Consider the following 26,708-nt stretch of genomic DNA (forward strand, 5'->3'; position numbering starts at 1 on the left):
GCTTCGCCCAAATCTCAGATTGAGGGGCCAAATACTCTCGTGAAGATGAGCACCCTCCCAAAAACTGAAGACAGAGTAGATCCATCCGTGTCAGGCACCAGGACAGCTTGTCCCAGTCACCTTGTGTAAGTCCCTATAAGTTTCGCCACTAGAGATAGCTCAGATCATAGACATCACTAGGGGGGACATAGTCGTAGACAGCACGCTGTGTGGGTAGGATATCGGAGTCCCCAACTTAGTTCCGAAATCCCCGAAGGGACCCCCAGTACACAAAATTCCCAAAGGATTTGTAAGAGAAGGTGAGCTACCTTCAATTATAGTTCGATGTTGTCTCGTATTTCGCTCCTTTGTTAGTGGAGTGGTCCCGGTAATATGAGTGCAGAAAGAATTTTTCACTCGTTAACGACACTAGTTATGGTTTTCAACCTTGGGCAATTCACTCACATGCTTATCCCAAGATCCTAGCCTAGCTAATGGTGGTTTGCTCAAAAGAGTAACTAATTGATTTTAATGTAAATTTTATGTGTACTTGATTATTTGTCTTCAGTAGGGGTGTTGACATATGAAATATGGTGATACTCTTTTCTCAATAAATCATGCAAAACAGTGCTCTGATTTTTTTTTCAATTTGATGCAAACAAGCTTTATTCTACATATTCATATTTTTCACATATTCATAGTTTCATATGTGCATCTATAGTCTTTCAACACATGCATAGCCAAAAGATTCTTTTCCAATATTTCCTAACAACTACTGAAAACCAAAATGAAGCAACTCTCAACTATTTAAACAGAAGGATGAATACAAATTATCAGTCTTTCTTTCAGAAAAAATGTTTTTTAATAGAGAAAAACCAAAACTTTTTCCTAAAAATAAATTTCTAGGACACCAATTTTGCTAACATAATACAGTTACAGATTTTATTTCAGCCCATGAGAAGATTTTCTGTCCCTTTTGGTCCATAGATACTACTGGAAATCAAGGCAAAGGGAGACTAATGCTTTGTAACAGTGGTTATGGAGAGTTAGTAGGGTCACTAACACTCCTTGTACATAGGCACAATGCTTTATAAAGCTCTGTGTAGCCTGGTAACTTGCGTTAGTGTGGGAAATCTTTCACAACAAGGGTTTCCAAGATCAGTTTCTGAGATGAATGTATACTAGTAGGATGCAGCAAGATATTTGGTGGATCAGAAAAGGATTGCAGAAGAGTAGGGAGCTCTTAGAAGGAAGAGAGAACCGAGAAGGGTCTAGGTAAACCGAGAACTAGATGTATAGTCCCCAGCGAAGTCGCCAATTCTGCTATGGGGTAAAATGCACGGTGTATGGACAATGAAAAGTACCCTCAAAGGCCTTCCCAGGACCTTTGGTAGACTGTAAGATTATTTGCAAAAGCTACCAAGTTATATACATGTTCATCTATCAAATATCAATTAACAAAGTATGGAAAGAGTATTACCTTAAGTCTCCTTCTAGATTTGTTTGGAGATCACAATGCAACAAAGAGAAACTCCCTCAAAGCCGGCTCCAAATCAATTCCTGCACAAAGGAAAGGCAAACACAATCACAACATACAATCTTGAAAACTAATATAAGAATGCACAATGAACATATATTTGTATATAGCTTAACTACTCATCTAAACAAGTATCGAAATGAACAACTTAATGAACAATGTTACCGACACTATGGAGTAGGGAACACAACTGCAGTTTTGTATTAATAACGGAAGAGTGATTACAACCATCCGTTGTATCAGTCTTCCCTTACCCCTTCTTCTTCTCTCTCTCTCTCTTCTAGCTCACTTCTTCAGATTTGAGTCAATGCTCAACAGCTTAGTAGGCTATCCTTTCAAATGCTCTGACCCCTTTCACAATGACCCTCACCTTACTTATATAGCAATTGAGTTAGGGTTGCCAAGTTCCTCATAGAGTTCACTAGGGTAAAAGCAATGAACTTGCTCTACTTTTCAGCGCTTTCCCATTTGCCTTCTTTTATTATATTAGAAATCCTCCAAATATCTCGATTTTGGACGTTTCCTTGCTTTTCTTGAGCAAATTTAGGGATAAATATCTAGATATTTGTGAGTCAATTCGTTGGTTTGACCCATTGAACTTCCCTTAGTTTCACTAACGTTGCCCCTGGTCTAACAACTTGAGTTAGTAGGGTCACTAACGCACCCTTAGGCTTGGTAACAAGCTTTATAAAGCAGGTTTTCAGTGTGTAACTAGCGTTAGTGTGGAATCAAGGCCTGCAATTGTGGTCTTTGCTTTAGTCATCATGTTTTTCACCTCTGAGTTGATGAGGAGGTCATTTTGTTGTATAAAAAGCTACCGACAAATGATGGATTGACAGTGGTGGATGAATTCCTGAGAAAATTTGAAAGCATAGTACCAGAACAGCAGCAGTTCGATGCGTTGAAATGGGCACTGCGCGCAACACCCGCACAATGGTGGGGTACACATCAAGGAAACTTTGAGGACTGGTGCGGATGTAGAAGGATGATGCGCCTATGGTTTGGGATCCCCCAGCTTTGAACGAGAGTCAGGCAGCAAGGACAGAGCAACTTGCGCACCCACCTATGTCAATGGGTACAGACGTGTGCTGTGTAGCCCACTCAAGCACACCCCAAACTAAGGATCGAAAATCGGAATAGGATGCAGCAGTAGGAAAGGCGATGCACACCACAAACGTTCCACATGGAAGCATTCAATAAGGTATGCGGAGTCCTGAACAGGGTTCACCAGGCGAGACAAACAGATTGGGACCTGCACATGCCAGTGATTCGATGGGCCTATAGGGCCATGTGAAAAACCTGAGTGCGTAGACGATTCCGAATATGAGGATTAGAGTCGAGACCATATTTTTGAAGGAAAGGAATCCTCATGGAATAGCTCCCATAGTTAGGACAATGCGCGAGGACCAGCATGAAGGAATTATGCAGCTACGCGAGGGCGAACATATGTAGATTCAGGAAGTCGTGCGGCGAGGGAACCTTAAACTTCACGAAATCAAAGAAGATCGGGTACAACTGAGGAAGAAAAGCATGTTAATGGACACAAAGACCAAAAAACTAGAAAACAAAATTGTGCAAGCATGTCGCATTGATAAACTAAGAATGATAGGACAAGATATGGGTAGCCATACTACTGCATTAGAAGATTGTTGCCGAGCATTTGTGACTCTACTACCATGGCTATGACTGCACCTTACTAGACAAAGCAACCAAGGGAGTGCACCGCATAAGGAAGAACGTGTGGCGCTGACTGTCGCAAGGGTAATTGAGGAGTGTCCGCAGACTAGGCTAGAAGGTGAATTGTAGCCTCGCATAGGTGGTGCGACCACCTAACTATCTTTAGGGAGCACAATCTCAGCGCTCCAAGTAGTTGAAAGAGAGAGCGGGACTATAAAAGAGTTTGTGAGGGAGTTTCACGATAAGGAGGTTGCGCGTAGGATTGGCATGTCACAAGGGTCGCGCCCGCATAAAGGGGGCTATGCTGCCCCGTGGGTAGGCTAGGAAGTGACAACTGGTGTAACTATTCATGACAAGATATCGAATTTATGACAAAGTGGAACGGGCGGCGAGTAATTAAGACACGAATTAAGAGCTAGATTTGGGACGATCTGCCGCCAAGAAGGCATTAATAACTCAGAAGTGGGGAGAATGGTCAAATTAAAATTCAAAAGATGCTATAAAAGCACTAGGGCTAGCCACGAGACAACACTTGTTTGTTTAAGAGTTGAGCTATTATAGAGAACCCACAGTGTTGAGCACCAAGTAGTGTTTGAGCCCCCAAAGTTGTGAACAACTAAAGACAGCTCGAACGAGATGACAACTACCAAGAGAGGTGTGGGTTTTGTCAAAAGTACCACTAAGGAAGCTGCACAGAGCCCTACACTGTAGGTCGGGGATGCACCAGAAATTCCAAAATCGCCCTGGATGCCGAGGCCCACGACGGATCCACGGGCAGAGGGACCAATCCGCATGTCCCCATGAAATCCGTAGTTTGGTAAACTTTCTTTGGAAGACAAGGGTAAGACTGTTAATCTTGAGACAGATGATGAGGAGGAGGACCTTCAGGCTTTCGTATAGGAGATAGAGGTGAATGAACAAATGGAAGAAGACATCTAGGTAGTGCCTACTACAAAAAAACTGCCCAAGTATGTCCCTCCGCAGAAAGGGAAAGAAAAAGTACCCAAGGATTTGGATGCCGCTAAGAGCGCACTCAAGACCCCTCTCCTTCTAGATGGAATTCTGTTTGAAGGTTTTGTTCTGGGCCGTGTGCCCATGATGAAATTTGAAGATTGGGACCTCGCATACAGCGAAAATTTCCCACATTTGGAGACTAGAAAACTCATGAAACAAAGCAAGGAGGGGTCCATTACAACGTAGAACCGCAGAAATGGTTGTGCGGTGTGGAGAAGATCAAGCTACTCTACCTACTATGGATTTTGCATTTTCACCGTGCACGGATTATGATCTTTGTCATCATGTAGCTGCTTTGCCTGGTACACGATGGGTACCTGTGGTTGGAGGAGCCCATTCCCATCACGGCAGAGCTTATTCACGGGATTTCTCGGCTTCCTTGTGAGGGAAGGGACCCCGCAGAAATAGCTAGCAAAATCAGAGATTTGGCGCTCGCAGAGGCCATGAAGAAGAAATACAAGTTCGAAAAGAACTAGAGGGGCTACGTAATTAGTAGCATTCCAGAAAAAGGGGTGTGCATAGCCACCCAGCGACTAGTCGAGAAGGTGATGAGAAAATGTCGTGGCAATGAGGTACCAATGACGGTCATCGCGCTGGCCGAACAATGCATGGAGGAGGTCCAATTAAACTAGGCCACCTTCCTCTGTGAAGAATTCCTCACCAACTGCAAGGAAGTCCAAGAGTAGGGCAAGAACTTCTACTATGCTTGATTGGTCTTATCCATCATATTGGTGTCAAGGGAACTGCCTGAGGACAGTTAGTTGCCTCCTCTTCAAAAGGACTTGCCAGAGGCTGCAAAATATGTGTTGCTTTGGGCTACGAAGGATGGCACATGAATCCATGAGTCTAAGATCTTCTGGGTGCTCATGGAGGCAAGCGTCCAGATGTGGATTAACAGAAGGCCGCACCTATCCCCGACAGTGTATGACAGTCTGCGGAGCTTTGCAGACTTCAAGGCGAATATGCACAATGTGTATATTAAGGCACACAAAGATCTGATGAAAAAATGGACCAAACTTCCATTCATCACGATTGATGACACCATTTTCACTGTGCTCGACTCATGGCCACCTAAGTGGCATGCCCTAGATCTGGCGGCGTGCGATAAGAAAATGGTACAAAAACAGAAGGATGCCACCAAGTTGCTGGCTCAATAGAAGCGCAACGAGCAGTTGGCCAAGGAGGTGAGGGCTTTCCACAAGGCAGTGGAGGCTGCGGTAGAGCAGACCAAGGGCATCGAACAAGTAGCAACAGCACAGGCAACAGGGGCCACCATGACGCGAGAAGAAGGAGGCCCGGACTTGACCATGAGACAAGGAACAGAGGACACAATGGAAGGCATAGACCCAAGCATGACATCTACACAACTAAAATGGTCGCATGGTATGAAACGAGCAGGCCCACGGAAGAAGACCAAGGCTTCCAAGCTGGACAACGAACCCATTACACTGATAGAGGGTGACCTCTACGACATCGGCAACATAGTTCGTGAGGTCACTAGGGAAGCACTCCAAGAAGTAATGATGGAGCAGCAGAATGTGTTGGGGGCCCTCAGGGTGCAGCTGCAGCAACTTCAGGTGTGGCCCCCACAGGAGGGAATGGTAGTCGCCTACGATGTCGCAGGTACATCGGCAATGAAGCAGTTGCTGCGGGCCAAAATGGCTAACACTGTCACACTGTCAGAAGGAGCACTGACAGTGGACAGCATAGAGGACAGAGCTATGGTGGGCCGAATCAAGGGCCTTGGCCTAAACTTGGCTGCCCTTCCGCGGGATACATTATACTAGCTACAGGACGGAGCGACAGCAGAACTCCACACTAAGGAAGTACACGCGATGCAAATGCTTAGTGAATAGGGAATCAATGTTGAAAAGCTTAGTCTACAACACGATGAAGTGCTAGTGCAGGATCAAATGTTGGAGCAGATAATGGAGGAAGCATGTCGTTGTGCTCCAGAGCTAGAAATTGCAACAGACCTACTAGTTGGAGTACAAATTCACAAATTGGCTAGTGGATTCCACGAGGCAAAGGAGGAAGCAACGAGGATACAGCTGGACCTAAACCTTCAAATTGTCGAACTGCAATTAAAGGCATAGTCATCCACACCCCCGAAATTTAGGGAACAACGTTTTGCCATTATCCAAAAGGGGCTGGAGGAAATAGGACAGGCAGTGCAGGACTGTACTATGATATTGGAAGAATCCCTCGTAGTCTTGACTTCCTTACAGGAGGACCCCACCATACAGTGCCTGGAAATAGAAGTGCGGGAGCTTTAAGTATAGTATGATAGTGTGTGCAGAACGATGTAGATAGCTGTCCTGACCCAACAGTTGGAAAAGTTACAACAAGCAAAGACTTTGAAGGAGCAGGTGGATGTCGCACAATAGAAAGAGGCAGTACTTAAAGTGCGCGTCCAACATTGGATTAATGAGGCCTTCTGCATCACCACCAATATCGAAGGAAAGCTCGCACAAATGAAGGTGATGTATGCCTTAAGATACGGATCTACCCTTGACAGCGAGTATTCAGCAGAAAGAGTATAGCAGATCCAGCAGGTGGCAGAACAGTGCACTACAGACCTTCGCACAGCAGAGGCACAGTTGGAGGAGCTCCATGCCAAGATCGTCGCACCAGCAGAGTGACTTAGGACGAGTCATGATGATTGTGTTGGGGGTTTGTTGGGCATGGGATCCCCCGCAGTAGGTTTTGGGGCTCAAAGCCCAAGTTTTGGTTAAAGATGGTGTAGAAATCCGCAAAGTACGGACGTAGAGTGCGAAGTGTACAATCCAGTCATAGGGCTGTCTGCCCTAAAATATTGTAATTTAATGTAAAGTTGTGTCAGCCTACCCATTTTCCACAGACCATGTGATTGTATAAATAGAGTGAGGCTCTAAGTGTAAAGATAGCTTAGCTTAGTAGAGAATATATAGACTAGCAAAGGCATGGTTAGAGCATAGAGAGGAATCTAAAGTGTACTGGGTCGTAGTGGTAGGAAGAGGCTCTACAGCTAAGTGCGCAGAGGCCTAGTAGAGTCCGCAGCTGAGTGCGCAGACCCCTACAGCTGAGTGCATTGGGTGGAGTTGGGTCTATACTTGGGATTGAAATATAATAAAGAGAAGTTTATTCTATCCATTTGTTTTGGAATCTTTATGTTGATGTTATTATTTTTACTCTGTTTATTTACTGTGCGCACTTGATGAATACTCGTATGAATGCTTATATGCAAATTTAATCTAAGTAATCAGCTAACGAAGACTAATTAAGGAAGACTTGGGTAAATAACACGGGTCACGTTGCGGTTGGAACTGCGCGAAGAAAGTAGCACAAGGCACGAGGTGCCCACAGGTGCGCGTAGCACAGAAAGTACGAAGGTTAGACCATGTACCAATCACCTCATATCAAACATCCCAAAGTGCGGAAACCTGGTTCTAGCACCCTCCCATACTACTTCGGGTGAGACCTCAGTCTGCGCTCCATGGACTGTTGCTGAAAGGGCCAATAGTACTGGGATTTTCTTGGCTAAATCACTTCCAAACCTGGGTCAGGCCCGACTAAGAAAACACTCACAATCAAACATTTTCCATCTTTCCACCTGCTCAAGTAGCTTCTGAAGTACCAGTATGGCTCGAAAATCCTTATGGATATGAAGACTGCATGTTTCCATTATTAACATTAGATCAATCTAGAGGTCTCCAGGAACACTCTGATGAGTATGTTTTACAACAGTCTCTAGCTGATAGTTCTTACATCAATTATCCCATCTTGTTTAATGATTATTAGCATGTGCTTAGTGATGAGTTTCAAGAAACCTACCATCCAGCCATCTTCGCCTCATTTGCAGCCATGGAAGGAAGTTAGGAGCTCACAATCGAACCTGTGGAAATATTTGAAGGGAAAATTCTACATATTGGCATAGGATTGACTGCAGAACAAAAGCAGCAGTTGATGGGTATGGTTCAAGAACAAACCGGAGAATTTCCATGGGATTACTTGGATATGAGAGGTATACATCTAGACACTTGCATCCATCATATTTACACAAATGAAGAAATGAGACCTGTTCGGCAGCCGCAAAGGTGGATGAACCCAACATTGAAGGATATCGTTAAAGAAGAGCTTCAAAAACTTTTGGCCGCAGATTTCATTTACCCCATTTCCGATAGCAAGTGGGTATCACCTCTAGTAGTAGTCCCAAAGAAGAACGAAAAATGGAAGATCTACATCGATTACAAAGAAGTAAATAAAGCCACGCTGCATGATTATTTTCCATTGCCTTTTATTGACCAAGTTCTCGACACGCTTGCAGGTAAGAAATATTTTTCTTTTCTAGATGGCTATAGCGGGTACAATCAAATACAAATAGTCGAGGAAGACCAGGAAAAGACCACCTTGATGTGCCCATGGGGTACTTATTCATATAAAGTACTTCCCTTTGATCTTTGTAACGCTATCACCACCTTTTAAAGAGCTGTGCTTGCTATCTTTTTTTACCTAATCCATGACTGTGTGGAAGTATATATGCATGACTTCACAGTCTATGCGGATGACTTTTTGTAAGCCTTGGAAAATCTAGAGAAGGTATTGATCCATTGTCAAGAAGCCGATCTGGCCCTTAGTGGTTATAAATGTAGGATGATGAAAACTAAGGGGATTGTTTTAGGCCATCATGTATCCTTTGAAGGAATTCAAGTGGACCTAGAAAAAATCAAGGTAATTTTGTGTATCCCTATTCCAAGCTCACAAAAAGAGGTAAGAAGTTTTCTAGGGCATGCAGGATAGTATTGACGATTCATTGAAAATTTCACTAGAATAGCAGCACCATTATTTAAATTGTTAACTAAAGATACTGACTTTGTATGGAATGTTGACTGTCAACAGGCTTTTCAGGTACTGAAGGAAAGATCGTCCATAGCTCCGGTGCTAAGAGGACCAAACTGGTCCCTACCATTTCACATTTGTATAGATGCTTCGGACACCACACTAGGAGCGGTTTTGGGACAAAGGGAGGATAACTTTCCCTATGCCATTTATTTTGTTAGCAAAAATCTCTCTCCCACTTAATTAAATTATATGGTCCCTAAAAACTAACTGTTAGCAATTGTACATGCTATCAGGAAGTTTAGACATTATATTATTGGTTACAAGACATTTTTTCATACGGATCATTCTGCTGTTAGATTTTTAATGAATAAACCAATTACTAATGGTAGGATAACTAGATGGTTGTTGCTTCTACAAGAATTCAATATAACTATAATTGATAGGCTTGGAAGGGATAATTTGGCAGCTAATTCTTATCTCATTTGAATCTTACGTAGCGAAGCATGCCAACACCAGTACCCGATGAATTCCTAGACGAAGCTTTATTTGCCATTTTTACCATTACCCCTTGGTTCGCTGATGTTGCGAATTATTTTGTATCAGGAAAGCTACCTCAGAACATGTCGGCTCAGGAAAGACATAATATAGTATAATGCAGTGCTAATTACTCATGGATTGAGGGAGATCTATTTTATATAGGGCCAGACTTGATTATGAGGCGATGTGTGCAGGAAGACGAAATGCATGACATACTAAGCGCCAGTCATAATGAGTCTTGTGCTGGCCATTTTGCCGATAAGAGGATGGCATATAAAGTTCTCCATGCCAGATACTATTGGCCTACACTCTTCAAGGATGCCAAGAAGTTTGTTTTAAGTTGTGACGCTTGCCAAAGAATGGAAAGACGAGTGGCCTCCACTAAAATGCCCCTTCACCCAAAAATTGCTATTGAACCCTTTGAGAAGTGGGCATTGGACTTCGTAGGGCCCATCTCCCCAATGTAAAATAAGAAAAAATATATTTTGGTATGCAATGATTACTTCACCAAGTTGGTGGAGGCTAAAGCATTGTACGTTTCCACAGAAAAGGCGGTAGCGGATTTTTTGTTCAAAGACATTTTTACGAGATTTGGGGTCTCTCGTGAAATTGTCACTCACCAGGGCACCCAATTTACATCAAAGCTAGTAAAGGCACTTACAGAGCAATATCAAGTGAGGAGCTACAAATCAACTCCTTACCACCCCTAAGCTAATGGGCAAGTAGAGTCCACGAACAAGATTTTGGAATCCATCCTTAGAAAGACAATTCAACTGCATCACAGAGATTGGGTGGAAAAGTTACCAGAGGCACTTTGGACTTACCAAATCACTTGGAGGAATGTGACTGGGCATACTCCCTATGAGCTATTCTATGGTAAACAAGTACTTCTACCCATTAAATTTCAGGTAAAAACATTTAGAACAGCTACTCAATTAGGCATGAATTTAAACGAGGCTCAAGAGCAAAGATTGATGTAATTGAATGAACTAGATGAAATCCGACAAGATGCCTACCACCGAACTGCATTAGTACAGAACCAAAGAGCCCGATGGCACTATAAATTCATTAAGAAGAAATTCTTCCATCCAGACTACTAAGACTTATTATACAATAGTAAGTTTAAGCATTTCAAAGGTAAATTTTCTACCAGATGGTTGGGACCATATGAGGTAATTGAAGTTTTGGATAATGGCTTAGTTGACATCTGTACTATTGATAATGATAGGACTTCTTTTGTGGTAATTGGTCATCGACTTAGAGTTTATCATAAGTCACTCTCACATGATTAGTTTTTGTAGGAAATTCAAAACGATCTAGGATTGGAGCTGATTGATGCAAAGGACTAGCCCCTTGCTGGTTCAGTTAATTAATTTTTATCTATTATCTATATATATATATATATATATATATATATATATATATATATATATATATATAATAGTGGGTTGTCACTTTTGTTATCTACAGGTGGTCCTCTCCACAGCCCATGTAGAATAAAGGAGGAATTCACTAGGAGGAAGTTTATCCCTTTACCCAGGCCTGGTGGATTACATATGGAAAGGAAACTTGTGGAGTCTTCTTTGGAAGCATTCAGACTCTCTAAATATGAAGCTCCCGGGCAATGGTTGATCCAGGATCGTAAATGAAATGGACCAGCAGTAGTTTAGGGATTCCTTGAGTATAGAATTGTTCTTTTCTAGGCTCAAGGAAATGATTACGGAAAGGAAACCTATGGAGTCTACTTTGGGAAATTCAGACTCTCTAAATAAGAATGCCTCGAGCACTAACTACTTTAGGCTCGTTAAAATAATAAGGTAGTAGTAGTATAGGGATCCTCTGGATTGTGAATTATTATTTTTCGGGTCCAAAGGAATAACTACGGAAAAGAACCCCCCCTAGAGCTCTCTTTCTGGCCATTTCCTACTCCCAAAAAAAAGAAATGCCCTAGGCAGTCACCATTCCAGGCCTGGTTAAAATCCATGGATTGGTAAAGCAGTCTCCTTTACAGAAATAATGAGCAACCTAGTTGATGATATGGAATCTAAAGATTTTGGGAGGATAGCAGTCAATCTGTCCCTTAATCGTTGTCCAGCTTCAATTGTCTTCATAAGGATCTCAAAATCTGATTTTACATGACCCTGTTCAAATAACTATGTTTTATGTTTGATCACCTCTGTTTCATGCTATGATCAAAAGGTCTAGGTCCTATACTCTATCCACAAATACAACTCATATTGTATAAGAGGGCTCGAAATTTTGCTTAAACTAGGGTCCTATAATCCCTCAGCTAATGCCAAAACATATACACGAAACCATTATGTGTTACTTTGTCTATGTTAATATGTTTTGAAGAAGCAGGGTCGTCTTCATATGCAGTGGGGGAATGATCAAAACCACCATATCGCTCAGAGTTAAGAACAGACTCCTGGAAACAAAACTCTATTTGCCAAAGGCTTAGCATGTTAATCTTCCAGAATCCGGGTGCCCAACACACAATCGCAGGAGGCGTTGCTTCACCATGTGGATCGCACACTCGACACAAATCATCCAAGTGGTTGAGGTATGCACTTCTATTTCACTTGAATTTTACTAATAGATAGTTAAAATGTTTATCATTGGAGCATGCCTCGGGATCTATCCTACGACCATCATGACCGGATATCCTATGCCTCACTTGTCCAGTCCCAATTCATGGCAATTATCACCCAGCGTGTTATATCTCTACCATCACCTTCGATTTATCCTTGTTATGACTGCTCGCCGCTCATTTCGAGATGCCTTGCGTCTTCATGATGGTAATGTGCCACCTCATAGCAAGGGTGCTCACACATTCCATTTCTAGATCATACCCTGCACTTAAGTGCGCACCCTCCTAATCAGAGAAAGCGGAATGATTACCATCATGAATCCAATCCACTAATCCGATCCATCATCACAATGGACATCCAGCTACAATTAAAAAGGCGGTCGATTATAGACTTGGGAGGATAATTAACCAAAGACAAGTAGTGTAGGCGGTTGCAGCTAATCCATAGGTGCCATGGGAGCAGATAGACATGAACCTACCTTCGTTCAGTTCTCGCATAGCGTAGAGTATGAAGGATTTAAGGAAAGTTTGGAAGAGAAAGGTTGGATGCATTTTCTCCAGAAATTCCAAGGATATAACGATCAGGTGGCGCTCGCATTCGCTCAGAGCTTCGATGGTGAAAATGCCCAAGTTGGCAACCTTAGCTTTAGGATCACCAATGAGTCAGTGAGTAAGGCAATCAGACTACCAACTAATGGCGAGAAATGTTTCAAAGGTTTATTAGATGTAACAAATTGCACCATGTTCCTGGAACCAGCCTACAAATCCATTAGTTGGATAGAGGGAGTGGTTCGCAGCTGTATTGAGGAGCAATGGTACCCACTCCTGACAATGCTGCAGCACTTTGTGACCTATGAAGGGAGGTTCGTCGTTGTTTTTCTCTATCATATTCAGCTCATGGTCCATTTTACATAAGGTAGGCACCTCAATCTCCCTTATTTCCTAAGGTCAAGCTTCCATAAAATGGCAAAGGGAATTCAGTCTCATAGAAAAAAGCCCGAAACTGCATTATATCATCATAGCTTGATCAATATCTTATTGGTTGCTAAGTTGAAGAAGAGGAAACGGTCATGGGAAGATTTCCTCATAGAAGCATTTCTTGGACAAGAAACACAAATTAAAGGCAGACAGCGTGCAGTACGTCGATCCTTTAAAAACGAAGAAGCAATTCCCCCATCCAAATCTGAGCCTACCCATTCCCCTACTCCAGTGTCCACACCTCCTCCTACAGCCACAGGTAGCTCGAAGGATGGCACTACCTCGAATGGGGATGGTATAGTCTTGCACATTTTTCTGAGAAGTGTACACTCGATTACAAGAATGAGTTAGTTTAAGAATATGGTACTTATATTCACATATCTAATCTTGATGATGAACCACAAAGTATGGTTTGAAATGTCGATACATAAAACAAGTAAAATGTGATGAATTCGGAAGAGAGAACCACACAAAATGTAGATCACAGAAGTCTCAAATCTATTAGTACTTAACTCCTAAGTCTTGATAAGGGAACATTATGTACAAAACAATTGTTTGATCAAAGCGCTGCTAGGACAGACTACTCATTTTCTTACAATTTGGATGGTTATAAATTGCTTCAAGAATGAATTGTTATTTACAATCAAGAGTTTATTCAGTTGGGTAGTTATTAGTACAGGTTGTTTGGTTATTTCAAGTAAGAACTGCTATTACCATAGGATGCTTGTTGAGGAATAATTGAGTGGTTTTTCACATAGAAGTCTGGTACCAGCATTCAGAGATTTGATTGATACTGTTTGGTGTGGATAAAAATCAGTTTTCTAGAGATACATAGTTAAGTACAGATTTGAATATTGAAATTTGTAAAGGTTTTAGATTGAATTTCATTTTTTGGTTTTCTCTTGACAACTAGATGATTTGGTTTACAAATAGTTATCACTCCATAAATTGTAAAAAGGAAATCATCAAATTCTGACCTAGCCCTGAACAAAGGGAGTGCAAGGCAATTCATGTTTATGAACCCTGGGTTGACAATTAATATTAAGGGATTCAATATGATCATTTAAATATCACAACAGTGTCTCACTAGGCTTCATCATGGTCTTCTTGAATCCAATGATTGATTGTGCTTCAGATTTGGGCCTACTGAATTCCTTATTCAGCGTAGTCTGAATGTCTGCCAACGCAACTATCAGGTTATCAGTGCAGTACTTAATGTACCACGTTACTGCGTGTTCTTGCAAAGCAGTAACCAATGTTTCTTTCTTCATCTAATCATTTACAATTTTTTGGGCTTGCCACACAGCATTCGCGATGAACCAAAACTGGTCCAAGTCTTCATTTCCTAAGCCCTTGAAAATGGGAAAATTCATTGTATTCACCATATTGAATGGTGGTGGACATGGAAAATTTTAGGGGCTAATGTTCGCCCAGTGGGCTAATTTTCCATGATTTGTCCAAAAAAAAGATTCGCCAATTTCCAATTTTATAAAAGACGATTCGCCCAAATTTTAGAATATAAAATTATTTTACCTTAAAAATCGCCAACATTATATAGAGACTATATATAAAATAATTATAAATTTGATTAATTTTACAAATATATCAATAAAAATTTATAATTTTCATATTAGGGATTAGTGAGATTCGCCAATGTTTTAAACTTCAAGAAAATTTTCCATCCTTAAAATTTTCCTTGGTGGTGGAGGTGGTGATGGTGTGGGCGTAGGTGTACGCGGTGGAAGTGAAGATGGAGGTGGTGTGGGTGGATGGGGTATTTGTGGGAACCCTCGCCTTATTAACTAGACAACGCTTTGTGAGGAAGCCTGTGCTCCTTATTCGTCGTCACTCAGAGGAGGGTCAATCAATGGGCTATATTCAAGTCCTGCTCCCCTTCTATCCCTGAATAACTTTCGACTTCACATAGCTCCAAACATCAAGGTAGTTGCATAACCCTCTTTTCAGAAGAGCATTTTAGTCCAAGTATTCAAAGATCTTAAATACTTACCTTGTGATCCCTTGAAGAAGCGTCGCTCTGCTTCACTGTAGCTGACTGAGGTATCGACCCTGAACTCTGTCACAAACCCTTTGACGACATGATCAAGCCAGTGATCGATAGCGTGCACCATCTTATCTTCAGAGGCTTCCAATATTCACACTAACTCTGGGGTCCACACTATTGGACCATCAAGCCTCCACCTTCCCTAGTCGTCTACCAATTTAGCGATCCACTAGTATAATTCAACTGGGAAGGAACAAAAGAAAATTTCATGTATCTCTATGTATAGATATGTATCCAACCACTGTTCTTTTGTCAATCGCAAATTTCTGTTTTCTTGCGCCGCGAATTCATGGATCTTACTATCCAACCAATCTTCAATTTCATTTTTAGTTGGATTCCAATGATACGACATCACACATCTCTTTATGTAGATCTCAGCCCCAACAATGGTACCATTTGTTGGCTTAGTGGGTCCTAACCAAATTTCAAAGTTAAGTTTTCCAAACAAATCCCTACACTATTGGCCCTTTCGGCATCAATTCGTGGAACGCGGACTGAAGTCTCACCCGAAGAAGTATGTGGGGATGCTGGAACCAAGTTTCCACACCCAAAGATGATTATGACATCGTTTTATGCCCTAAACATGACTTCGCGTAGATCGATAAGCCCTTGAGGCCTATCGATATAACTCCCCCTTACCAGCCTTTAGGCCTTCGTGAAGGTCTACGACTGTCTTTCGCAGACCCTAAACATGCGAATCAACAACTTATGTGCCTTTGTAATCACTCCTAAGTCTGTTATTACCCAGATCATCTTAAGTGTCTGATATCTTTAGTGTGCATTAAGATATTCTTCACGTAAACAGATACTATTACTTGCATTCATATAACAATGTAAACCATGGAGAATCGCGCATCAATATAGTGTTAAATCATAATCCCAATATTCATCATAAGATAAACGCATTCATTCATAACAAAAGTAAATGGACAAAGCACATATATTTCTAGAATAATCTCTTTATTGATACTTTAGATTTGCTTATAGACTCAAGACCATGGAAAATTTTAGGGGCGAATGTTCGCCCTTTGGTGAAATTAAGGGGTTTTAAATTTTTAGTGGGCGAATATTTTGTATCATAGTACATTTTTACAAATCACCTCAAATAGCCCACCTTATTTTAAGGGAGAGGGTAAAAAGGTAAATTTAGCCCTTGAAATTAGGAGTTACAACCTTCCATTTGCCCTAATTTTCAAGAATATGTTTTATTTAAGTGAATCCTATGGGCCAAATACCATATTTATAAAAGAGGTATGGTAAATTAATAAAAATATAAATAAATTATAGGTATGGTAAATAAATAAAACATTTTTTATATTTACTTCATAAGTCACCTTATATACATGCAAGGGTGTAAACAAATAAAAATATAAGTAAAGTGGAGGTATGGTAAATAAATAAAACGTCTTTTTATACTTACTCAGAAGGTATGGTAAATAAATAAAAATATAAATAAACTAGACATATGGTAGATAAATAAAACCTCTTTTTATATTTAGTCCATAACCCTCATTCTATCTATGAAGGCTCAAAAAAGAGGTTTTATTTAAGTGAATCCTATGGGCCAAATACCATAGTTGTAAAATAGGTATGGTAAATTAATAAAAATATAAATGAACAAGAGGTATGGTAAACAAATAAAACATTTTTTTATATTTACTCCATAGGTCAACTTATATTTATGAACACTCAAAAAACGTGTTATATTTAGGGGAAACCTATGGGAAAAATACCATGGGACAAATACCATGGGCTAGATTATTATTAATACCATGCAAAAAAAAAATTATTAACCCTAATATTACTATTAATAAAAATAAAAATGGCACATGGTATTGACCCATGGTATTCACCAAAATGGCACATGGTATTGACCCATGGTATTCACTTGGAATGTAGCCTATTTAAATGGGGGAATTAAACCAGCATAGATCCATCTTTACTCTAGATCTACTAACCCCCAAGAGGTATCAAATATCGTGATATGAAAACTAGCATAAAGTGAAAAAATATTTGATCCCTCTCGGGGCTTGGTGGATCAAAAGTAAAAATGGATGTTGGGGCTTGGTGGATCAAGAGTAAAAATGGATGTTGTAATTTAATGTATGTTAAACATTTTAGCTTGGTTAAAATAAAAAATAAAATAAAAATCAACTATTAATTTTATTAGTTTTTATAAATTACTAATAGTAATTTTTAAGCTCCAATTTTATGATAACCCATGGTATTGACCCATGGTAATACCATGGTATTCATGTGAGCATAGACTATTTAAAGGGAAAATTCTATCATCTTAGATCCATATTAATACTGCATCTACCAAGTGCTCAGAGAGATAAATAGATTTCATCCCCCCAAGAGTGGTAGATGTGGAGTTAAGATGGATATAGGTTGGTTTTTATGATAATGAAGATATTAAATAGACTTAGGAAATTATATTGTAAAAACATCTTAAGGTGAATGGTTCTGCGTCTACCAAGTGCTCAGAGGGATAAATAGATTTCATCCCCCTAAGAGTGGTAGATGTGGAGTTAAGATGGATATAGGTTGGTTTTTATGATAATGAAGATATCAAATAGACTTAGGAAATTATATTGTAAAAGCATCTTAAGGTGAATGGTTAAAGCATAGACACTGGACAAGTATATTTGTATACTTCTGTTTTAAACTGAAACAAATCCAGGGCTAAAAGGAATGGATTGATTGCACTAGTCATCCTTCTATAACTTTCCAACATAGGCTGGAGTAAACATATTGTAATTTGGGTAATTTTTCTAACTGCAAATAGGAACATACTTGTGTATTGGCAAGGTGGTTACGAGGTCCCTAGAAGTGATGAATTTGAATTTTTCTTGGTTTTATATATAGTGTTATATTTTTTCTCATGCTTTCTGTGAATGACACGGGTGAATTTTATCCTACACCGACTAGGTTATCGATATGTAATTTCAGTAATTTTTATTTCAAAATATATTTTAAAGAAATGCAATGATTTCATTTGTGTATTCAATAAACAAAATATTCTAATGGAATTATGCATTTGTGGTTTACCTATACAGATTCCATGGAGAAGTATTAGTGGTGTGACATCAATTGTCCTCAAGCAGAGGCTTTAGTTTTACTCTTTTCTAGAAGCAAATACTGTCTTCCAACATTTTTGATTTCCATGAAAAAATTGAAAGTCCTAATAGTATTCAATTATGGGTTAAAGAGAGACATAGTATTCAATTATGGGTTAAAGAGATCCACACTGAATGATCTATTGGCCTTATCTTCACTTAGTTTAAGACTATTCACTTCGAGAGGCTGCATGTGCCCCCACTTCAAGAGCATAGTAAAGTCATGTAGAACTTAGAGAAGCTATCTTTAAGCTTTTAGTGAAGATTGGAAAAATGTTTGGGTTCAATAACACCCAGTCGAGCATTAAGCTTCCAATAATGCTAGATTTTAACCTGGAGCACTTTTGTGATTTGGAGGAGATGCCCCCTCATATTTGTGATACATCTTCAGTTGTGAATTGGACTATTACTAACTGTCATTTCCTTCGAAAGTTACATGATGACTTGGGGAACCTCAACTCTTTAAGAATGTTAAGGAAGGAAAGAAAGTACATTATGCTAAGTTCTCTTATGCTTTTCAAGTTTTTCTTGGATATCTACAATGTTTCAAGTAGGAAAGTACATTATGTTAATGAAAATTTGTATTGATAGAAAGGCCCAATTTCAAATTCTAATGCTTTCAGAAAACATTGTATAACTGTAATGTTTCTGAAAGGAAATCATATTTTTCCAATTTAAGTATCATGATCCAATATTCCAACTTATTTTTCAGTAACCCATTAGGCTTTGTAGCTTTGAATAAATCCATGTCTTTTGATAAAATCCTCTTCCAAATTAGAATGAAGTTTCCTTTTGGCAATAACCACATACAATGTCTTGATTTTGTTATTGAGAAAATAGAGGTTATAAACAAGCCTGTGCCATACAAGGACTTGATTCATTGATTATGTATCAATTATGGCTCTTGATGTAACAATGTCTTGATTTTGTTGCTTGAAAATAGAGGTTATGCTTTACTATTTCACAGAATTTCTTACAATCTTTCCATAAGTATTGATTTGTAATCTCAGTCACGAAGGGATGACAGTAATGACAAAGGTAATATTCCATGGTTTGAAGTTCCCATTTTACTAAATATTTAAATATATCACCACAATTTAACTGTTAGTTAAAGGAATTGTATTTGATTTGTAAACAATTCATTGCTTGATTTATAGATTTTGATTTTTTCCCTTTTTTATTTTTTTCTCAGATTTGGTATGAGATATCTTCCAAGATTTGGGTTCCCTAGTTTCCCCACCATAGCTACTAGGTTCAGATGCTATCATTAAATATTCTCGGAACATTACAGCTTTTCCAGTAAGTGTGCTTTGAAACATTGTTGTTGCTTGTCCATGGTGTTAATGCAAATAAGCATTGCAACTAGTTCCATTATTTAGATTAAGTGCCAAAATCTAGGTGGTCTTGTAATGATGGATTGATTGTTTTCTAGCTACTAAGGCCATATGCATTTTTATCTCTTATGTTGTCCTGAGATATTCAAATTCAGAATAAGAACTGAGGTCTCGTTTCCACTGTAGATTGCAGTCAGTTTCTTGAACATAATATATAGTAGATTATCTTTTACTAATCAACTGTGGATGTGATCCCTCGCAGGAAAGGAAATTCAAAGTGACTTTGATTTCACATTGATTTGTCAAAACATCCACACAGGAAAGGAGATTCAAAGTGACACTGATTTCACACTGATTTGTCAAAATGGAGGCAAGAGAAAAGGAAACTTTGTATTCAACAATGCTCTTAATTTCATATGTACATGCACAGACATATTAGTAGAAAATATTGAAGGGTTGCCTAAGTAATATTTTCCATTCCATTACATTCTTTACAGCTTGTAAATAAATAACTCGGAACAATTCATTACACTACTTGTTATTCTTTATTAATCAGTCGTTAAGATTTTGATATTGAATTGGCTAAGATTTTTCTTCCTTCTGTGAAATTGTGTGTTCTATAATGCTTCTTTTCCATTCACTATGTATAGCATATAAAGTGTGTCTAATGGAGTAGGAAGATTGGAAAGTCTTGTGATCCTTGAACTATGTTACAAGGCAGAAACCCAATGGGGTAGGGTAGGTGCATCCCCACAAAGGGGTCACAAATACCAAAGTTGGTATTGGCTAGTGCCTTCAGCTAGAAAATTTCCTTTACCCTCGTATTAACAGTGAATCTAGAGAGGATTCTAATATTATCTTTATAAGATTTATATCAGTTAAGATTGATGAATAAAATTCATGAGACATGAGCTAGGATGTCCTTGCAAGGTGGTTGTTGATTATTGGAAGCTATGATGGCCATTATGTCAGGCCAGGCGGTCGCACTCCCTTAATCGTGAGCACAATTGTGATCAAGATGGAAGACTTCATAGTCTAGATTGATTGTTTAGTAGTGATAGTTAGTGGGCTCATTCACAAAAGCTTCTATTTCACTAATCCTTTTTATAGAGTTGTTAGATTCAATTTCCAAAGGTTTTAATTACACTATAGAGTTGATTTCTGAGAGAGTTGTGAATCACAGTGTTAAGTATAGTAGCTATGACACTTGAATGAAGACAAGCATAGTAGAGGTATCAGACTCTGTTATAAGCTTACCTGCATATTATAAGGGACTTGGTTGGCTTTTTTATAATTTTATAAACAAGTTCCATGTCATGGAAATGTGAAAAAGAAACAGTGATATTTCCACCATGTGGCTCTTGTCATATATGGTTTTATACTTTTTCAAAAAATTCTCTAAGAGTTCACAATGCTAAGATTCACTAGGACTTTACAAAGTTTTATTATTTAGTGAAAGACTCGCCAAGGTCTTACAAGATTTTATAATTAAGTAAAATATTCGCCAAAAATTTATATATACATATTATATTATTGATAAATCACCTTCCATTTTTCCTATATACCATGGAGATTTGCCCATTTATTATACATATAAATTTGGGGGGGTTCTTAAAATTTTCCCAACTCAAGACTACCCTACGCACTCAGCTGTAGGGGTTCGTGCACTCAGCTACAAGCTCTACTCTAAGCCTCTGCGCACACAGCTGCAAAGCCTCTCTTCTACTCTAGGACTCTTCGTTCTTCACTTCTAATGACCCATTACATCAACTATGAACTTAATTGAACTACCTTAGACTCTCTAAGACTCTTCTTTTTATAAAATTCCACGGTCCGCGTACCATGGGTAGGTCTATCCAAGCTGACACAACTTACATAAAAAAAGGGAAAATCCCTTTATGACACTTACTATATACATGCTTTGCTACGATAACTTGCGGAGACTTTACACTTTACATCAAATAAACATGGGCTTTCTATCCCAAAACTTGGGCTTTTGCCCCAAAATTCACTGTAGGGGACCTTGTCCCAACAGCGAGACACCATCAAGGAACAATATTACCCTGTCAGGAGCTATGAATATAAATACATAAAGTGGACCATGCTATGGTAGGAAAGGGACCAAAATGTGTCGGAGTTCACAAATGTTTTCCATACCCTCCACACGAAGTTCGGTATCAATGATTCTAAGTGACATTTGGTACTCAAGTACCGTGTCTGTCTACACAAGTACATCCAGGATGAGATGGATTTCTTGGACATCTTCTTGCTCAACTCGGCATACTAATATGTTGTCAAGATTGAGAAGAAATGTAAATAGATGAAGCAAGACTTTGGATCTGTGAATCTAAAGCAAGGAAAAGGTACCCCCAAACCATAGAGCAAAGGCCAAATGCAAAGCAGTGTGACCCACGACAACCCGCCGAAGCTACTAGCAAAGAAAAACACCACGCAGAAAAAGAATGACACAAGAAAATGATGTGAGTTCCATAAGAGATCCACTCGCAACACAAGTGAGTGTCGGGCCAAGAAGTCACTAGTGGCCGAGATGAAGGCTTCTGAATTAGACGCATGTTCCAACTCTGAATCAGAACCCGAAAAGGGGAATGAAAAATGGAAGCAGATCATTGGCGTGGAGCCTAGTGCCACTCTGGCCACTACCAAGATCTAGAAGAATTAGCCTGAAGATCCAAAGGTGGGGGAACACCTCTTCCACTCACAAATGTGTGTGAAGGGTTCTCCATTGCAATTCATTGTCGACAATGGGAGCCAAAACAAACTCATTTTAGAAGAGCTGATGAAGTAGCTGGGCCTACCAACGACATCACACCCGAAATGTAGACCCTTGGGTGGATTCACCAAGGATGAGATATTCATGTCAGCTAGTAGTGTCGCCTTCCCTACAGCATCAATCCCTTCACGAATGAGGTACTGTGTGATGTTGCTTGTGTTGAAGTTTGTGATGTATTATTAGGACAACCATACTTGTCGAAGTGACATGATGTATATGAGTCTAGACCTTGCTCTGTGATTATTACTTTGGGCAATAAGTTGTAGAGGATATAGAAGGTAGCCCTACCTACCGCCATATCTTTGATCACTACAAAGCAATGGAGTAAGATCATTTCCCAAACTGAGAAATTTGTTTTGCTCATGATTCGCCCTTAGGGCAAGAAGAAGGTTATGGCCATGGCTTCTAGAAAGGGCTCCTCCATACAGTAGTTGTAGATGGACAAGGTCGTGGAGGAGTACAGGGACATTTTCTTCTCGCCTATAGGGGTACCTATGAACTGTCAGGTCAACCACTCCATCGATATGACCCCGGGCATGCCGCTACCCAATGGACTTATCTATCTACACTCTGTTTTAGAGAATGACGAGATCAAGAGGCAGATTTAGGACCTATTGCAGAAAGGGCACATCAGGCCAATCTCATTACCTTATGGGAGATCAATTGTATTGGTACAAAAGAAGGACATGACCTGGAGACTTTGTATTGACTATCAGGCATTGAACAAGATCACTGTCCAAAATAGGTACCCAATCCCATAGATTGATGACCTTCTGGACTAGCTCAAGGGGGCCAAATATTTCAACAAGATTGACTTGAAGTCTAGTTATCACCAGGTGCCTATCAAACACTCTGATGTGTGGAAGACTGCCTTCAAATCCAAGGAGGCCTTTTCGAACAGTTGGTCATGCCTTTCGAGTTAACAAATTCCCCCGCAATCTTCATGAGCTTGATGGAAGACATATTGTGAGCCTTCTCTAATGCATTCATGGTGGGGTATTTAGATGACATCTTGACCTTCAACTAGATTTAGGAAGAGCACCTCCACCATATTCGACAGGTCCTTCAAACCCTACAACAACACAAGTTGTGTGCCAATTTGGAGAAATGCACTTTTGGCATGACCCAAGTTCAATATCTTGGCTACAACATTGATGAGAAGGGTGTGCATGTGGACCTAGCCAAGATACATGTCGTTTGGGATTGGCCAGCCTCAACCACTCTAACAGAGCTCCACATCTTTTTCGGTCTTGCCAATTTCTACTGCAGGTTCGTGTTAGGGTTCTCTCATATCACTTGGCCTTTAAGTCAAGTCACCAAGGGAAAAGCGAAAGGATTTTTTTTTTGGTCCAAAACCCAATAGAAGGAGTTTGCTGAATTGAATCATTGCCTCTGCTCTGCACCATTGCTCTCATTACCAGACCTACAGAAACCATTTTATATTGAGACAGACACCTATGACTATGTTGTTGGTGTAGTTCTTACTCAGTGGGGGCATCCAATGGCTTACCATAGTGAGACACTTTCAAACATAGTAAGAAAGCATCCTACTTATGACAAAGAAATGTATTCCATAGTGCAAGCATGTCATCAATGGAAGAATTACATTCTAGGGAAGGAAAAATTCATCCACACAGACCACCAACCCCTACAGTTCATACAAACACAAGGGAAGTTGTAGAATGATCTCCATCAAAAATGGTCCACATACCTGCAACAATTCCATTTGAACATTAAGTACAAGAAGGGAAGCACCAATAATGTTGCAGAATACCTCAGCCAACCACTAGTCATGGCATTGATCACTATGCTCGAATCCTGTGGGCACCAAAACTTCGAGGTTGTTGCATCTTTACAAGAGAGATCCATAATTCGACAAAACATACCAGACACTCCTCGAAGGGAAGAAAGTTCCAAATTTTCACCTACAGGATGCACTGTTATGCCAGCTAGGACACATTTGTGTTCCTTCAAGTGAGCATGCCAAGATGATTTGGGAGGCACATTACAATTAGGTCCCAGGACATTTCAGAGTAGAGAAAACAATGGTGGTACCGTAGAAGTATTTTTATTGGCCAAAACTTCATCGGGATTTTGGGAGGTACATTAAATCCTGCACTGCTTGCAACATTGCCAAACCAACCATCAAGAAGCAAGGCCTATATACTACTCTACCTACTCCTAGTCAACCTTACAAATTAATATCCATGATTACATGTTGGGTCTTACTTCTACTAAGCACGGTAATGACTACGTTTTCGTGGTCATTGACAGATTCTCTAAGATGGCCATTATGGGGGCCTGCAAGAAGGGTATCACAACAGAGGCCATTGCTAAGCTCTTCTTTGAGCGAGTGTGGGTACACTTTGGGATCCCATAGTCCATTGTCTTAGATCGAGACAGTAGATTCCTAAGTGCATTTTTTTCAAGTTTCTGGTCAATGTTGGATATCAAACAGACTAAGTCCATGACTTTCCATCCCCAAACTGATGGCCAAACATAATTCATCAACATAATGATTGTACACATTCTGCGAATGTACAACTCGAAGCATCCACATGAATGGGATGAAATCCTCCCCTGTGTTCAACAAAGATACAACATATATCTCCACAATTCAATGAGCCACAACCCCTTGAGGTAGGGTTGGGATTTTATCTATTATGTGCCATTGATGTGGCCATAGCCTTTGCAGCTACTCAAGCAGATTCAGCTCATGTCTAGTCTGATGCTGATAGGGCTAACAGATTCATTGAGTGCATTCAACACATCCGCTAGTAGGTTCATGATATATTAGACAGTGTTAATTCTAAGTACAAGGAGTACCATGATCATCATCAGGTGCCACACGAGTTCTAGGTGGGTGACAAATTTTGGCTACATTTATAGAAGGAGTGCCTCGCTAGACCCCACCGCAAGCTTCGCTCGCTCTGATATGGATCATACACTATCACCAAGGCTGTAGGGGACAATGCCTTCAAGATTATAATTCCACCATTCCTTGGTTTGCGCCTAGTGTTCAATGTACACTGCCTTCAGCCATACTTTCCACCATTGTTGAACACATTTGACATTGCAGAACAACTCACACCAACAGAGCTAAGGCCAGACTGCATGGAACATGCCACAACTGAGCAGATCATGGATACATAGATCAAGAACACTCTCCTGCAGAAGATCCAACTATATCAAGTTGTCAAAGCTGGCCACCTCCTGACCAAGGAAAGTGGCTCGCCAAGGACCAATTTCAGCAGAAGTTTTCCCATCTCATGGAGGCACTCAATGCAATGGGGACCATTGTTTCTTAAGGGGGAAGGATTGGTCTAGGTGGATATTAGTGGCCACCCACCTATTCCAGTTGGATCCCCAACACTGCCTCTTTCAATTTTTTAGTTTCCTTAATTGTAGCACAATTTACTATTTTTGGTAGATTTTCAGGTCCTAAACTTCTGGAGTCATTTTGAGGCCCTAAACGATGTTTTTAGGGAAAACAGAGAGAATGAAAAACCCTAAGCGCATTATCTTATTTGCTTTTGGCCTCTTCTTTGATATCTTCGAAATGAGGTATTATGATACCCAAAAGGAGATTGTATGCCAAATTTTCTACCCTGGGAAGTTGACGTACCAATTTACTCAAACAAGGCGCACAATTTTGGTGCTTCATCTCCTAGGGTTAGGTTTTTGGATGTTTAGGGTTTTCCATTGTTTCTCAATAATAAATAGGCCTTTGAGCCTCATTACAATATAGTTCAAAGGCATGTAGCCACAACATCTCTTCTCAGAGATGAGCTACCATCGCCGAAGCTAGTTCATTCCATTCTATTTGTAAGCATATTTCAGTATTTTGATATTAATGAAATGAAGCATTATTTCTGCTACATCTCTGTATTTATGCTTATATCTATAATTTTTTCATTCTTGTTTCATTTTAGATCAAGAAGTGTCTTTAGGCTTACATCTTCTTCCTTGAATCTATGATCTCTTTCATCACATATTTGCAGCAATTTCTTATAGTCTTTGCTCTCATTCTTCAATCTTTCTATTTCAGCCAAGTCTATGTCAAGTTTGGGTTTTTCTTTAGCTAACTTTCCTTCACAAGAATGAAGTTCAAAACAGGTCTTATGTGATTGAACATTTCCTTTTTTAAAGGACTTTTTCTTCATTCTCTTTTTCTTCTCTTTTTCGCGAGTGCAGCTATTAGTGTCTCCTACATGCATGAGTAGCAATCTATCCCAAATTTAATTTTTAGAATTTAAGTCTATTACTGCA

At 39.9% G+C, this 26,708-nt stretch overlaps 1 pseudogene; it reads right to left on the reverse strand.

The window, feature by feature from the left end:
• LOC149221418 (uncharacterized) overlaps nucleotides 1-26,708 on the reverse strand; it is a 78,417-nt pseudogene that overhangs the window by 48,461 nt on the left and 3,248 nt on the right.

This window comes from Pinus tabuliformis, chromosome Q (assembly GCF_031772625.1).
Source record: "Pinus tabuliformis cultivar Carrire ecotype Pingquan chromosome Q, CPIR1, whole genome shotgun sequence".
Classification (NCBI taxonomy): Eukaryota; Viridiplantae; Streptophyta; class Pinopsida; order Pinales; family Pinaceae; genus Pinus; species Pinus tabuliformis.